Source organism: Culex pipiens, chromosome 2, assembly GCF_016801865.2.
Source record: "Culex pipiens pallens isolate TS chromosome 2, TS_CPP_V2, whole genome shotgun sequence".
Classification (NCBI taxonomy): domain Eukaryota; kingdom Metazoa; phylum Arthropoda; class Insecta; order Diptera; family Culicidae; genus Culex; species Culex pipiens.
This window is the reverse complement of record NC_068938.1, coordinates 157,697,364-157,712,949: the sequence shown is the minus strand read 5'-3', so window position 1 is coordinate 157,712,949 and position 15,586 is coordinate 157,697,364. Positions and strand designations below refer to the sequence as shown.

Here is a 15,586-nt window from a genome sequence, read left to right as displayed (position 1 = left end):
ACAGTTGGCATTTGATGTCCCCTTAAACATATAAAAAAATAAAAATAGTGGTTTATTGCAAATCATGCTTTAGTAACAAAAAATTAAATAAAAATTCATTTTTTTTTGCCGTGTATAATTTTTTTCAGTGTAGCTCATATTCATACCTACAACTTTGCCGAAGACACCAAATCGATCAAAAATTCCTTCAAAAGATTCAGATTTTTTAATTTTCATTCATATTTTTTTATATACAGCTGTCAAATTTGTATGGAAAGTTATATGGACAAACTAATGATGCAAAATGGCTTCTTTGGGCATACCGAAAGCACCAAAAAAGTTTCAGCCGGATTAAACAGTACAAAAATAAAAATAAAAAAAGACTGATTTCGTAGAGGATTGCTCTTTTACTGAATTTTGAAGAAGTTTTAAAATATATTTTTAAAAACTGACAATTGATTTTCTGCTTTGAAGAAAAATATCCTCAAAAATAATGATAGCTTGTATTGTTTCAGGGAAATTCTGAACTTGCTTCCAATGGCCAAACACTTAATCAAATGAAAAGATATTCGGTCTTAAAAGGGTGTAATCTGGCCAAACATTCGCACGAAGGTGGGAAAGTCCGGCAGGGGACGACCGCGGTCGACGCGGAATCGATAGGCTGTTAATTGGACGAAATTGAGGTGTACAGCAATCTTAATTGATCGTAATGGTTGCTCCTCAGGGGTGTACAATCCAACCCAGCAGCACCAGCTGTGACTGGAACCCGGGCAATAAGTGGACCCAAAATGGTACTCGAAGTTGATATTTAAACTAGTTTAGTGGACTCTCGTCGCTGTGTTCGGTGCAGCCGAATTGGAAAGTTGAAGTTTCTTTGATTTATGGTGAATCCATCGCCAGCGTGCAATAATTCAACTTGAAACCGTAAGATGTCTCAGGTATTCAAATCAACCTGATTTGTTTTATCCGCTGGCAAAAATCATCCCCTTTTCGCGATCTCAAACTTTGTTTCCCTAATTTTGCCGTTGCCGTTGGCCCACAGAGATTAAACCGCGGCGAGGGGTTGTGCTCAGCGCATAAAATCTAATTAACTTTTTGTGTAGTCGCCCCGGCTAGCACAGTTTAGCACACCTTCATGTTTTTTCGCCATTTTTTGCTGCTAGTGAGCGAAGCCGGTTTTGGCGTGGAATGGGATCATTTTGCTGGCAATACTGTTGGCGGGCTATCTCACGAGTACAAACAAGTACACTCAAACTTTGTGTGTGGATGACGGGTTTTACAGTTAGAGCACAGCGGGGGGTCACCAACGTGGATCATGCGAGGTTGGGGTTGAGGAAGTTGAACTAATTGAACACACCCTGGTTTTTTTAGTTTTTCCACAAATTTGTAGCATTTTTTGGGCAAAACGTTGGAAGTTGAAGGCCAACTTGTTTTGAAAGAGCCAAGTGTATCCAGTCGAGTAAATCACACTTTAACAGCCCATCATTCTGTGAACTGTCTGTAACTCAAACCCATCTGATTGCGCCCTGGTTTGCCATTTGTCGCACGTAATACAAATTTTATCGCCAGCCAAACCACGAGTTCTGCGGTTTCACGTTCTCCACGGTGACGACGACTTCACCGGCGATCCAATTACCGACCTTCTGGCTTTGATTGGTGCAAGATTGAAAGGTTTAGATTAAGAGCGGTTCGAATACGAAGGGGGAGTTGTGTCTGTGTGCCAATTCGTGTGATTTACTAATGGAGCTGTCAGAGCGAAATCGAACTCGAATCGGGAAAGTGTGATGCATGGTGGCATTTTAGGTTCGATTGGGACTCAATGTGGGTTGGTGATTTCACTTTCAGTTTGTTGATGAAATCTCAGCAATTTGAAGTTGCGGTAGATTCAACAGATTCACGAGAACGCTTTGGTAGAAACTACTCTCATCAGATACTGAAAACAACCAAACATTGTAACCCAACCGCTGCGGAAACTTCCACCGAGTGTTCCATAACTCTACCCGTAACGAATCGGATTGCAATTTACCGGCCGACCCGGCGTGATGAATTGATCAAAATCAACCTCGTTCCGACAACCCACGGTCCAGCGGTCGCGACAGCAGGTCAAATCGAGCGAAAGGAACATTAGCACTGTAGTAGTGGGTGCAATATGCCACCGAACATCAAGCTGTCCTACACGGTCTACCGGGTGTTCAGGAAAACCGCTGACACTCCTCCTCCCGGGTGGACGACAACCGGGGACCAAACCCCGAGTCCGGGTCGAGTTCGGTTGTCCGGCACAATAAATTGCACTCTTGGTGACTACAGTGAGGTTTCGTCGGTGAGAACGTAACTCCACAAACCTATCCAAAGCAAGGTCTGACGGATTACGTGGACCTGGAACCCGGACCACACGACGGCCGACTGTGACTTCCATTAAACCAGCAAACAGACTTTAATTTCACGGAACGTTGCAGCTCGTGTTGTACACTCTCAAGTCACACTTTATTAGCTGGAGCTGCACCCGCGAGATGACCATTAGCGTGGTTCACGGATATATGAAAAAGACAAAAGTGTTCAATTTCGTTTGCATCAACCGGAATTTTGAAGTACTATGACCCAAAAAGCTAGCCTGAAAATTTTAGCTTATTTGGTTATGGTTTAGTTGCTCCAGTTTTGATATGAAGTTAGAATGGAATTTCAATAAATTTAATTGATTTATTTTTCACTTTTTAACTCTTCTTCTAGAAAGTTTTCCTCAACCCGATAAAACTTTATCATGTAAGAGTTTTCTTCTAGGTTTTGATTCGGGGAACAACTTTGTAGAACATCGCAAAGCGCTAGGAAATGATCCCGAAAAGATACAGATTATTTTTTTTAGCATATTTTGAAATTTTGCCGAAAACAGTAAACTCTAAAAAGCATCCTGTATCTTTCCAGGATCAATTCTTAGCACTTTGCGATGTTCTACAAAGTTGTTCCCCGGATCAAAACCTATAAGAAACCTATGAATAGGAAAATTTGATAGGGTTTTGGGAAATTTTCTATAAGAACATGTAAAAAGTTACAATTCTCCATATTAAATTGAATCAAGTTCCATACTAACTTCAGATCAAAACTGGAGCAACTAAACCTTAACCAAATGAGCTCAAATTTTCAGGCTAGCTTCTGGGGTCATAGAACTTTGAAATTCCGGTTGATGCAAACGAAATAGAACACTTTTGTCTTTTTCATATATCCATGAACCACCCTAATGACCATCTCTCCTCTGAACTCGACCAGCTGCTGTGCAGTAGTGGTTGGCCTTTTACTCGAGGATACATAAATATGTGAGTTTGTAACCTAGCATTCTCTGTGTGCTAGTGGTAGTGATGGTGCACACAATGGGACGGTGATAAGATTTGTCGCTGATAAATTGATTCATTATTCAATTCAAGCTACTCCTAGCGATGATCTTCGCTGTAACTGTCTTCGTCGACCAAGATTGTAAACTCATAGGTTGGCACGATTGCGTCTAAACTTATATCAGGATCTGCCCGAAGCAAGTCTCACGACCACCGAAAAGTATGAGAGTATGGAGTTTAACCTTTACAAATTTCAAACTTCTCTGTTCAACCCAACCAGCCGTAAAATCATCGTATTATGAAAGTTCGCATAGCTGATCATCGTGGAAGTCGCGACGCGACTTCAACATCGCAGATCAACTCCGCGATCAGCTTATACATGCATAATAACAATAATGCGACGTAATTGAAGGCCAACGAGCTCGCCTCGCTGCTGTGACAACGACGCACTTTAGTCGTGAAACCGGTCCGGAAATCTGAATGATGCGGTTTTTTTCGAAGTAAGAAGATTGACAGAAAGATGACAATCTCCGTGGGGGAACGGTGCATAGTTTGAGATATCTGGAGCCGAGAAATGTGATGCACATACGATATTGTGGGGGGTTACGAACCGGTTGGTTTGGCATTGGGGATGAGTTTGCCTTGCAACCGGTTGATGCTGATTTGGTTTCAAAATAATATCAGTCAATTTTATTACACTTTTATGGAATCTTAACATGGTATTATTATTTTTTTTTTTTGGTATACAGAACCAATTCTTTACCAATTTTTACAGCTGTTTGTACAAGAATGATGCGTAATCATTCGAAAATCTGTAACTTTTGAAGATAGTTTCTGATCAATTTGGTGTCTTCGACAAAGTTGTAGGTATTGATGAAGACTATTCATATTAAAGGTAAACGGTGAAATTTAATTTCCTTTTTGCCTTCCTCACCTTACTGAGGAAAGGCTAAAAAATCACTCGACAAATGAACTTCTTCCAAATTTTATGCATACATTTTTTTTTGTAAAAAAAATGCATTCGAATAGCACAGATTGTTTTAATGAAGTGCCCCGTTTTCATCATATAGCCACAGAAAGTTTGATTTCAACGAAATATTTGCAGTTAGTCGATTTTTTAAAATAGTAACCATGAGTAACCATTTCTGAAAATATTTATTCTGAAAAGTTCAGACAATTTGCTATCAAATTGTCTAATGCCAATATCTCAGCAACTAATGGTCAAATTTTCAACGAGAAAAAAGAAACATTTGTGAAATTTTATGATCTCTTCGAATTTTTTTTTCAAATTTTGGAATCAAGACTAACATTTCAAAAGAGCCAAACATTCAATATTAAGCCCATTTGAAGTGTTAGTTTTGATTCCGAAACTTTCATAATATTTTTTTCGAAAAGATCCTTAAATTTCACAAATAATTCACTATTTTTAACATTAAAAGTTGGACCATTAGTTGCTGAGATGTTGGCATTAGAAAATGTGAGAATGTTTGGATGACACTTGGAAAAAATAAATTTCCTGTTTCTTAAAGCCGCTGTGTCTCCGCTGTGTGCAACCAGAGGTCCAATCTTCATTGTCTCTTAGACAATTTTGTAGCAAATTTTCTGAAGTTTAAAAAATATCTGATATAGTCAAAAATCAAACCATCCACATTAACGACCCCCGGGTCTTTTGTGGTCTCTATTGCAAGTTTCTGCTCGAACCTAGGAGTCTGAAGGCTTGAATGGGGAGAGCAGCCAAACCTCTTTTTACTCCAAGGAACCTTCCACCCCAGTGTTTGAACTGACGACCTTTGGATTGCGAGTCCAATCGCCGCCAGCGATTCCACCGGAGTAGGTAGGCTGATATATATTTCGCTGAAATCAAGCTCTTGGTGGCTTTATCTTGAAAACGGGACAATGTATCAAACATTCTGATAATCGGAAAAAAGTCAGATGTTGGTGTGATCATACACTTAATTTTATTTAAAATCTCTTTTCAGGGCATCAAAATTTACATTTTCTTCTATTATCAAAACAAATCTGAAGACATTTGGTTGTATCATTTCCGAGATATAGTTATTTGAAATTAGCAGTTCAAAAAAAACTAACTTAATCCACCTATGTGGTTGGAGCCTTCCTCACTCATTACCAACAATGGCTGATTTGATGGGGTTGTACACAAATTTCATCTATTTTTTAAATTCGGATTAAGAAAGTACATAAATATCACTTAAATGGCCATATCTCGAGACAGGGTTGCCAGATCTTCAATGTTTTGGACTTGTTGGAAAGGTCTTTTGATAACCTATCCAACGATGGGTCGGATGATGGATCCGGACATAGTTTACATACATTTAAGTGAGATCCGGCTACAAAAAAGTACATCAATATCACTTAAATGGGCATATCTCGAGACAGGGTTGCCAGATCTTCAATGTTTTGGACTCGTTGGAAAGGTCTTTTGACAACCTATCCAATGATGGGTCGAATGGTGGATCTGGACATAGTTTACATACATTTAAGTGAGATCCGGCTTCCAAAAAGTGCATAAATATCACTTAAGTGGACATATCTCGAGACAGGGTTGCCAGATCTTCAATGTTTTGGACTTGTTGGAAAGGTCTTTTGATAACCTAACCAACGATGGGTCGGATGGTGGATCCGGACATAGTTTACATACATTTAAGTGAGATCCGGCTTCCAAAAAGTGCATAAATATCACTTAAATGGCCATATCTCGAGACAGGGTTGCCAGATCTTCAATGTTTTGGACTCGTTGGAAAGATCTTTTGATAACCTATCCAACGATGGGTCGGATGGTGGATCCGGACATAGTTTACATACATTTAAGTGAGATCCGGCTTCCAAAAAGTGCATAAATATCACTTAAGTGGACATATCTCGAGACAGGGTTGCCAGATCTTCAATGTTTTAGACTGGTTGGAAAGGTTTTTTGATAACCTAACCAACGATGGGTCGGATGGTGGATCCGAACATAGTTTACATACATTTAAATGAGACCCGGCTACAAAAAAGTACATAAACATCACTTAAGTGACCATATCTCGAGACAGGGTTGCCAGATCTTCAATGTTTTGGACTCGTTGGAAAGATCTTTTGATAACCTATCCAACGATGGGTCGGATGGTGGATCCGGACATAGTTTACATACATTTAAGTGAGATCCAGATATATGTGAAAACACATTTTTATACATAACTTTTGAACTCCTTATCGAAACTTCAATCTTTATAAAACTCGATCTATGGGACCCTTAACCAAGTCGAATGCAACAGGTTCGGGTCAAATCGGTTCAGCAAGTGCCGAGAAACATGAGCTAGTTTGTTGGTCACATACATACATACACACACACATACACACACACATACACACACACATACACACACACATACACACACACATACACACAGACATTTGTTCAGTTTTCGATTCTGAGTCGATATGTATACATGAAGGTGGGTCTACGACGTTTTTATACAAAGTTCGTTTTTAGAGCAGGATTATAGCCTTACCTCAGTGAGGAAGGCAAAACGGGTGCCACGATATCTCAGCACTGCCTTGATCAAATCGGTCTTTTTGCATGGCGAAGGCCTATTTTCAAAATAGTTAATTTTAGAAAAAGAAAAAAATATTTTTTTGTTTTTCATTTAAAAAATTGCCGATTTTTGTATTTTTGTAAAGCAAAATTTCAAAATCTAGCTTCGTCATGCACACGGGATATGTCTTGAGAGTCTTCACTCCAAATTTCGCTCAGAAAGTTTAACAGTTCGCTTTGCGCATGGCAAAATTTTGAACTTAAATCGTCTCTTACTCAGTTCAGTTACTAAATATCTTCATGAAACTTTCAGAAGTGATTGAAAATCATCGTTTGTGTGTGTGTGTGTGTGTGTGTGTGTGTGTGTGTGTGTGTGTGTGTGTGTGTGTGTGTGTGTGTGTGTGTGTGTGTGTGTGTGTGTGTGTGTGTGTGTGTGTGTGTCCAATCCAATACCCGCTAACCGGTAGCGATATTATGGGAAAGTATAGTTTGTATCAGACTTTTTGTATATGCCGAATGCTGATACAACTTATCTCAGTCCCGGGTATTAGGTGGTGATATAGCCCTCGCGCTGCTTCCAACGACCCATTTCAGAATGACAGAGCTCCTTGCGGGCCAATTCCGAGGTCGCTGGGCAATGTTCGGCCCCGCCTAAACATGGAAGCAAGCATCTGAAGGAAACTCGATCTATATTTAGACTTAAAATCCCGTCAGGCAAATCAGGGATCAACGCGTATTTAATATGAGAAAGAGATAACATGTTTCAACACTACGGATCAATTCACTGCTAGAGAGTAAACCTTCTGATGGCCGACCGCTTAGCGTCCCAGACCACCAATCCGGAGGTGTGAGTTCGAATCCCACCTGGATTGATTTTCATTTTTGTTCATATTCAAAGTTCGAATTCCTGATTCCAAATTTCAAAGGTACCGACCGGGATTTGATCCCTGAACCTTCAGCTTGTGAGGCAGAAGCCGTAACCATTAAGCCACGGAAGAACCGGTTTAGTGACTGAAAATCATCTTTTAAGTGGATTTTCGGTAATATGAAATGTAACTCCTTAAGTAGTTTTAGATTGCAAATTCAATTTTACATAAAAATGAGGTCAAAAAAACTTTGTATGAAATAGCATTTTTTTTTCTTTCAAAAAGCACTGGTTTTCTCAAAAATTTATAACTCGGGGGCAAATTTGTTGACCATACTTCTCTAAAGCTTAAAAGTTGTTGGTTTTTGTCCCCTAACACATCAAAAAATATCAAAAATCAGAAAAAAAATATTGAAAAAAAACAGTATTTTATCCTTTTCCAATTGTTTGTGAATAATTTTCATTAATACCTACAACTTCGCCGAAGACACCAAATTGATTAGAAAAATCCTTCAATAGATACAGATTTTCGAATTTTCACGTGCAAGTTTTGTATGGACAGCTACCAGTTTTGTATGGACAGCTACGATAAAAAATCTATCCGAAAATGTAATAACCCCTTCCTATTCCACTTTTGATTTCATTTAAACCCCCTCTCAATCCCACTCTCATCCAGCACGCTGGCTACCCCAACCCCGAAACTCATCCAATTTCCCAGAACCCACCTTCGCAAATTATTTCATTACGAAAATGCGGAGCGTGCAGCGCAGGGCGCGTGTTAAAAAGTGAAATCTCCTCACCAACCCAACCAACCATCTGACGTCGAGCAGCCTTTTTCGGAACCAATCTGAGCCGGACTGGGCCCATCAACCAAGGGCCGTTCGTGGCTGCTATGGAGCGCTCTGCCGGAGCTCGAGAAAAGTAGTGGTGTTGGACCATTTTCAGATATTTGATCAAATCCAATTTAAGGTAATTACACGCTTCATCATCTCGTTTTGCGCAGCAGTGGGAGCAATTTTGGGGTGCACTGTGAAAAATACTTATATTATTTTCCCTAAAATATTCAAACCATAAGAAACAAAAAGACATCATTTTTTAACTGTGCGCTTTGGTCTAGCAAAAGTTGAGTTGCAGTGATTGCAAATTGCAAGATTGGACGCTCCTGCAACGACGACCACTTCTGTCAGGGTGGGGTGCAAACTTGGGGCCAGGTGGAAACCATTTTTGCCCACAACGAGAGCTTTTTTTCTTGCTCGTTTTTCGTCGGTGCAAAATATGTGCCAACGTGCGCAAAATTAAACTTTGCGGAGATTCTTCATCGTCGTGCCGGCGATACCCAACCAAAGGTTGAGCTCTAAAGTGGTTGCGGTTGGTGCTGAAGGTTGGAAAAACTAGTCTTCATAGTTCATAGTGGTTGTTGCTGGGGCAATAGTTGATGGGTGTGAAATAAAAGTAAAAACCAAAAATTTTATTCCATTTATTTCAATTACCAAATCACATTTTATATCCTTGTAGCAAACTTGTTGTGCAACAGGTCAAGAAAACCCTTATTAATCCTTCTTAACTATTTCAACAATACGAAGACTTGCTGAGACATAGAATTAATAATTTTCAAACTCACGTGCGTGCTAACTTGCCTGCTTGCCGGCCAGACAAAGCACCTGTATGGTATGCTTCGGAAGGTTTATCTTCAAATTTTATGAAGATTTTAGTTCCAAAAATTAATAAGAATTTGATAGTTATTGCGAGTTCCACAAGTAAACAAATGAAACAGAGCTTTTCTTCATTCATTTTGACGATTTTTCCCATGGTCACAATAAGCTCAAATTTAGAATTTAGCCTAGTGATAGGCCAATCTTTAATTTCAGGGGGTAGCCCTGGGTAAGCCCGGATTTGGACCACCCTATTGACCATTATGTGCATTGTCCCGAAGTTTGGATGAATATTTTTGCAGGAGTCTTGGGTTATAATTGAAAATCTTTTCGATAGTCGGGCAGGTACGTGTGTCAAACGCGTTCTAACCTGAAATCCTCTTCGCAAGTTGTCGCACTTACCTCAATTTCAAGGGTGTGTCAAGATAGCACGGCAAAATCGAAACTTCTTTCATACGAAAAGTGACAACAATGCACGGAGTATCTTTTCTGTTTTTAGGCCGTGGCACATATATTTTTTGAAGTTTATGTCCCTCGACTCTGGCAAAAATAAATAAATGAAAATTAAATTACGAGCCATGGTTTTAACATTTTAATGAAAAAAGTGTTTTTTAAATGCATTATCCGTCCAGTTGTATTGCCATTATTACAAATTTTCTGTTTTGACAAATTTAACTCCCATCAATTTTTCAATGGAAAAAACTGAACATTGCTTTGATTTAAACGGTGGATTGACTAATTACATACACATTTCACTTACAATTCCATTCGAAGGGTGTTTTTCGGAATTGCAAAAAAAAATGTATCAAATTCGTTGCAAAACTTGATTTTTTCAGCACTCGTCGTATTTATCTAACTTGGTGAACCTCGTACGTACGTACCTCGTAAATGTACGACTCATGCTGAAAAAAAACTTCTTTTTGCAACTTGTTGCATAAACTATTATTTCTGCACTCCAACATGTTGAAAAAACTACTATTGAGCAATTCTCTACCAAAACCGGAAATGGATTTTATTTGTATTGTTTGATTTGGCTCAAACTTTGTGGGGGCCTTCCCTATGACCAAATAAGCTATTTTGCGTCATTGGTTCACCCATACAAGTCTCCATACAATTTTGGCTGCTGTCCATACAAAAATGGTATGTAAATATTTAAACAGCTGTAACTTTTGAGTGAATTTTCTGATCAATTTGGTGTCTTCGGCAAAGTTGTAGGTATTGTTGAGGACTTTTGAGAAAAAAGTAGGTACACGGAAAAAAAAATTGCAGATTTTTTATCAACTTTTTTTTCACTAAAACTCAATTTCCCAAAATACGTATTTTTTCATTTTCGAGATTTTTTGATATATTTTAGGGGACAAAAATCCGCAACTTTTGAGCCATAGAGAAACATGGTCAAAAAATCTGCCGCCGAGTTATGAATTTTTGAAAAAATAGTGATTTTTGGAAAAAATTGAAGTTTTATGCAAAAACAAGTTTGACATTATTTTTTAATGCAAAATTGAATTTGCAATCGAAAAGTACATTACAGATTTTTTGATAAAGGGGTCCGTTTTCAAGATATAGCCACCGAAAGTTTGATTTTAGCGAAATATTTGCATTTTTTTAATTCAGAAAATTTGCTCTAAAATTGCCTAAGAGATATTAGAGATTGGACCTCGAGTATTTTAAATGGGCGTAATATTCAATGTTTGGCTCGAGCATTTTAAATGGGCGTAATATTCAATGTTTGGCCCTTTTAAAATGTAAGTCTTGATTTAAAAATTTTCAAAGTATTTTTTTGAAGAGATCGAAAAATTTCACGAATGTTTCTTGTATTAACATTGAAAATCGGACCATTAGTTGCCGAGATATCGTCACTAGAAAATGGTGGGTTATTTTGGTGAGATTAAGAAAACTTCAATTTTCGTGTTTCTTTTTCTTAAAGCGACTCTATCTCAGAAACCCGAGGTCCAATCTTCAATGTCTCTTAGACAATTTTATTGCAAATTTTCTGAACTTTAAAAAAAATATTTTTAGAAGTGGTCACTTATGGTCACTATTTTTAAAAATTGAAAAACTGCAAATATTTCGCTAAAATCAAACTTTCGGTGGCTATATCTTGAAAACGGAGCCCTTTATCAAAAAATCTGTAGAGTACTTTTCGATTGCAAATTCAATTTTGCATTAAAAATAATGTTAAACTTGTTTTTGCATGAAACTTCAATTTTTTCCAAAAATCACTGGTTTTTGAAAAATTCATAACTCGGCGGCAGATTTTTTGACTATGTTTCTCTATGGCTCAAAAGTTGCGGATTTTTGTCCCCTAAAACATATCAAAAAATCTCGAAAATGAAAAAATACGTATTTTGGGAAATTGAGTTTTAGTGAAAAAAAAAAGTTGATAAAAAATCTGCAAATTTTTTTTTCCGTGTACCTATTTTTTTCTCAAAAGTCCTCAACAATACCTACAACTTTGCCTAAGACACCAAATTGATCAGAAAATTCACTCAAAAGTTACAGCTGTTTGAATATTTACATACCATTTTTGTATGGACAGCAGCCAAAATTGTATGGAGACTTGTATGGGTGAACCAATGACGCAAAATAGCTTATTTGGTCATAGGGAAGGCCCCCACAAAGTTTGAGTCAAATCCAAAAATACAAAAAATAAAAATGGTCGAAATCGGCCGATTTCGTAGAGAGTTGCTCTCCCATTAATTTTTCAATGGACAAAAAGTGAACATTGCTTTGATTTAAACGGTGGATTGACTAATTACATGCACATTTCACTTGCAATTCCATTCAAAGGGTGTTTTTCGGAATGTACGACTCATGATGAAAAAAACTTCTTTTTGCAACTTGTTGCATAAACTATTATTTCTGCACTCCACAATGTTGAAAAAACTTCTATTGTGTTTTTTTTTGATAAAATGCACCGTTTTCGAGTTAAAGCCATTTAAAGGTTTAAATTATCAGTAAATTGTATTTTTTTATAATACCGTAAAAGCGAATGTTGACATTAAAAATCGGATCAATAGTTTCCCAGCCGCCAATTGAGAGCAGCCAATTGAGAGCCAAATGGTTAAAAAACTTCTTCATTCTGAATAGTAATTCTTAGCAATACAAAAAAATTGTAAATTTTCTCAGCTTATCAAATATATGATTAATTCAGAGATGTACTAATATGCACACTATTTAAAAAAATGTTTTTTTATTTTCCTTAAAAATTAACACAAGAACTTCAAAATATCACACAAGTTCTTATTGATTTCAAAATAAATTTCACATCCAAAATTTACAGTGGAATTTTGTTTTGGGGGAATTCTATGAACAGCCCTCAAATTTGTATGGAGACTTGAATGGAGATATCAATTATGCAAAATAGCGTATTTGGACAAAGTTTCTTTGAAATAAAGAAAATAAGAAAATTAAAAAAAAATTGCGGAATTTCTAGAGAACTACTCAAGTTACAAATGGATATCAAACGATGCAAAATTTGGTATAGGGTCAGATTCTATATATTTTTAAACGAACTCAAATATGCTAAATATGATTATCAATGCAGAAAAAATAATTTCAGTTCAATAGATTTATATTTTTAATCAAATTTTGAAGATTTCTATCATTATCGTTATCGAATCACGATAAGGTTTTCGTTAACAATCTGAAAAATGAACGATAGTTCAAGTTTTTTTCAAAGAAGGAAGCAATACTTATTTTTTCGTCCGCTGTTTTTTCGGAAAAGCTTAAAATAAAGTTTGTGTTGGCCTAGTTGTAAATTTTAAGACATTTTTAATCAATTTTCAATTGAACCTTTCAGCATTATAACTTCCGCTCACGAAACAAAAGGAAGCACCCTCCCTCCCCGCCACGCGTTAATTCAATTAACTAATCCGGCCAACCGAAAGCGCTGCTTCGAACGTCAATTGTCGAAAACTGTCCTAATCCCATTAAAAACAAAAACCTACCTTGACTAAAGCCTGCTGCCGAGCCTCGTCGCCGCCGCCGCAGTGTCTCCAAGCCCCGGCTTAATCCTCTAATTGTTCCAAGCGGTGAAAATTTTCGGGCGTTTTCCACTGCTCGGCTTCTTCTCCTTCTTCTTGGTATTAATTTTCTTTATGAAACTTTTTCTTCCTACTTTGTCACTACCCCCAAACTCCGCGGTTGATGAATTCAATTTTCCTCTCCAGAGCACATCAACACAGTCGGTTGGCAGCACTTTTCATATGCTAATTTTTTGCTCGCCGAACATCGCTTTCCAGCACTTTGAGTGCGCCCAAAACCATCTCTTTCAGATTTTTTTTCACTTCTTTTTTCTTGCTTATTTTTAGTAACACACTTACGATTTGCTTCTACTTTCTCACTTTTATGTGAATGAAAATCTTTTTTCTTGTTTTCCGATTATTTTTCTTCCACTTTTTTTACAACACTTACAGTATGCAATTTCGGCTACACAATCGGGCGCGCTGTCGATGAGGAAAACGACACAAATTTTCACTTGCTTGAAAGTGCGCCCAACACACAAAGGAAGAAAAAAACAACAATCACACAAACCCCTTACAAACACAGCTTCAAGCTGCTGAAATCAAAGTCGTTATTTTCCGGACTTTTCGATGGCAAAATTGATAAAACCGCACACAAACAAATCCACTCACAGGAGACGAGAAAAAAAAATCATCAAAAAACGAACGAAATATAATAATCGAAGCGATTTGAGTTTCACTTGGCCAAGTGTTGATGGGGCTGTTGTTGTTGTTGTTGTTGATACTAGTTGTAGTGTAAAAATTCGTCAGATAAAGTTTAAAAAACATTTTTAAAAGTTTTGATTCTAGCAAAATTGAATCAAAATGATCAAAATCAAAAATTCAACTAAATAAAAACCAAGCATCAATCGAGGGTTAACCCTTGCACAAACGTCTAAAAATGAGCAGCCAAAAAAGAAACGAGTAAAAATTCGCCAAACTGAGCTGTCAGGCATGGTTGGAGCAACAGCTTTTGGCGGGGTGGATTTATTGTTTGGTGAAATATGGGTTACCGGCGGCGGTGGCTAACCGACGAAAAGTGATTCACTTTTTAGTTGCAACAACTTGGCTGAGGAAAGAGAAGGAGGGAGGTAAGAGCGTGGTTGCTGCTTGATGCTGGTGGAAATGTGGGGTGTTGAAGTGTGGTTCCACAGTTTTGTGGAAAATTTGGAGGTTATTGTTAAGGGATGCGGTGAGTGGTTACAGCTGTTGATGTTGAGCAAAGTGACTAATCACATGGTAATTTGAAGAGCTTGAGGTTGGAAACAATTCTGGAAAGAGAAGAAATTAAAAGAAGCGATTAATTTGTTTTCGCTTATCAACTTAGTTCTTACATTAGTCATAAGTGTATTAAAAAATTAAGTTAGTTAATAAGCAAATCAGTCAATTTGTAACTAATTTAGTATGTCCATAAAAATCTTCACAAATAGTTTTGCAGCAATCGAAATGAATTCTTCTCATAATTATTTCAAATAATGTTGCTTGCACGAGTGGTTTGGTGCTACTTAAACTTTTTTTTATATTTGATCAATTCAAATCTTTTCAGGAAGAATAGTTTCATTCTCAAAAGAATCATCTTATTTATTTTAAATAATCAATAAAAATGCAGCTGCAACACCTTCCAAGCCCTTGAAATTTGTAGAGGAAAAATCGTAAAAAATGTGTGAAGTAAAGCAATTTGATGTTCGATCCTTACCAATTCTCGGATGCAAATTTAAAACAAATTATTCGTAGATTTTTTTCTGAAAAGTAATTAACTTTATTCATGTTATATCGGAACCAGCTCTGACAAATAAATACCAGCTGCCTGAAGGTTTTTTTTTTTAAAGATTTCTTATGTTTTAACCTTAAACAATAGTATTTTTGGTTTTAAGATTTGTAGGTTTCCAAGTTTTTTTCAAAGATTTGTTTTTTTTTTTGTATTATTGCTCTGAAAGTAGCAGTTCGATGCTTGTGTGCTCTCTTATACTAACTGACATTTTAGTGGTTACGAGAAAATCTTTTTTTTTTAACTTTGAATTACAGTTTCTGGGAAACTATTCGACAAACAATTGTCCTAATAATTTTAAAGCATGCTCCTGACATAACTCAAAGACATGGTAAAATATGAAAACTTTTGAAATGCAAAAATTAATTTGGCAGAGAAATTACGAAAAAAATCATGCTTGCAATTAGCCAAGTGTGTCTTGAACAGTGATTTGTATGAGTTAGCACAAACGTGCACAGGG

General features: G+C 37.1%; 1 protein-coding gene across 2 annotated transcripts in view; it reads right to left on the bottom strand.

Moving 5' to 3' along the window:
* LOC120424759 (putative uncharacterized protein DDB_G0282133) overlaps positions 1-15,586 on the bottom strand; it is a 509,335-nt gene that overhangs the window by 150,041 nt on the left and 343,708 nt on the right. The window contains exon 2 of one of the 2 annotated variants that reach the window (XM_052708250.1): positions 13,305-13,802. The gene's annotated coding sequence lies outside the window, so the exon portion shown is untranslated. Of the gene's footprint in view, positions 1-13,304; positions 13,838-15,586 lie in introns of those variants that run through there. The other variant, XM_039588953.2, reaches the window with a different exon arrangement.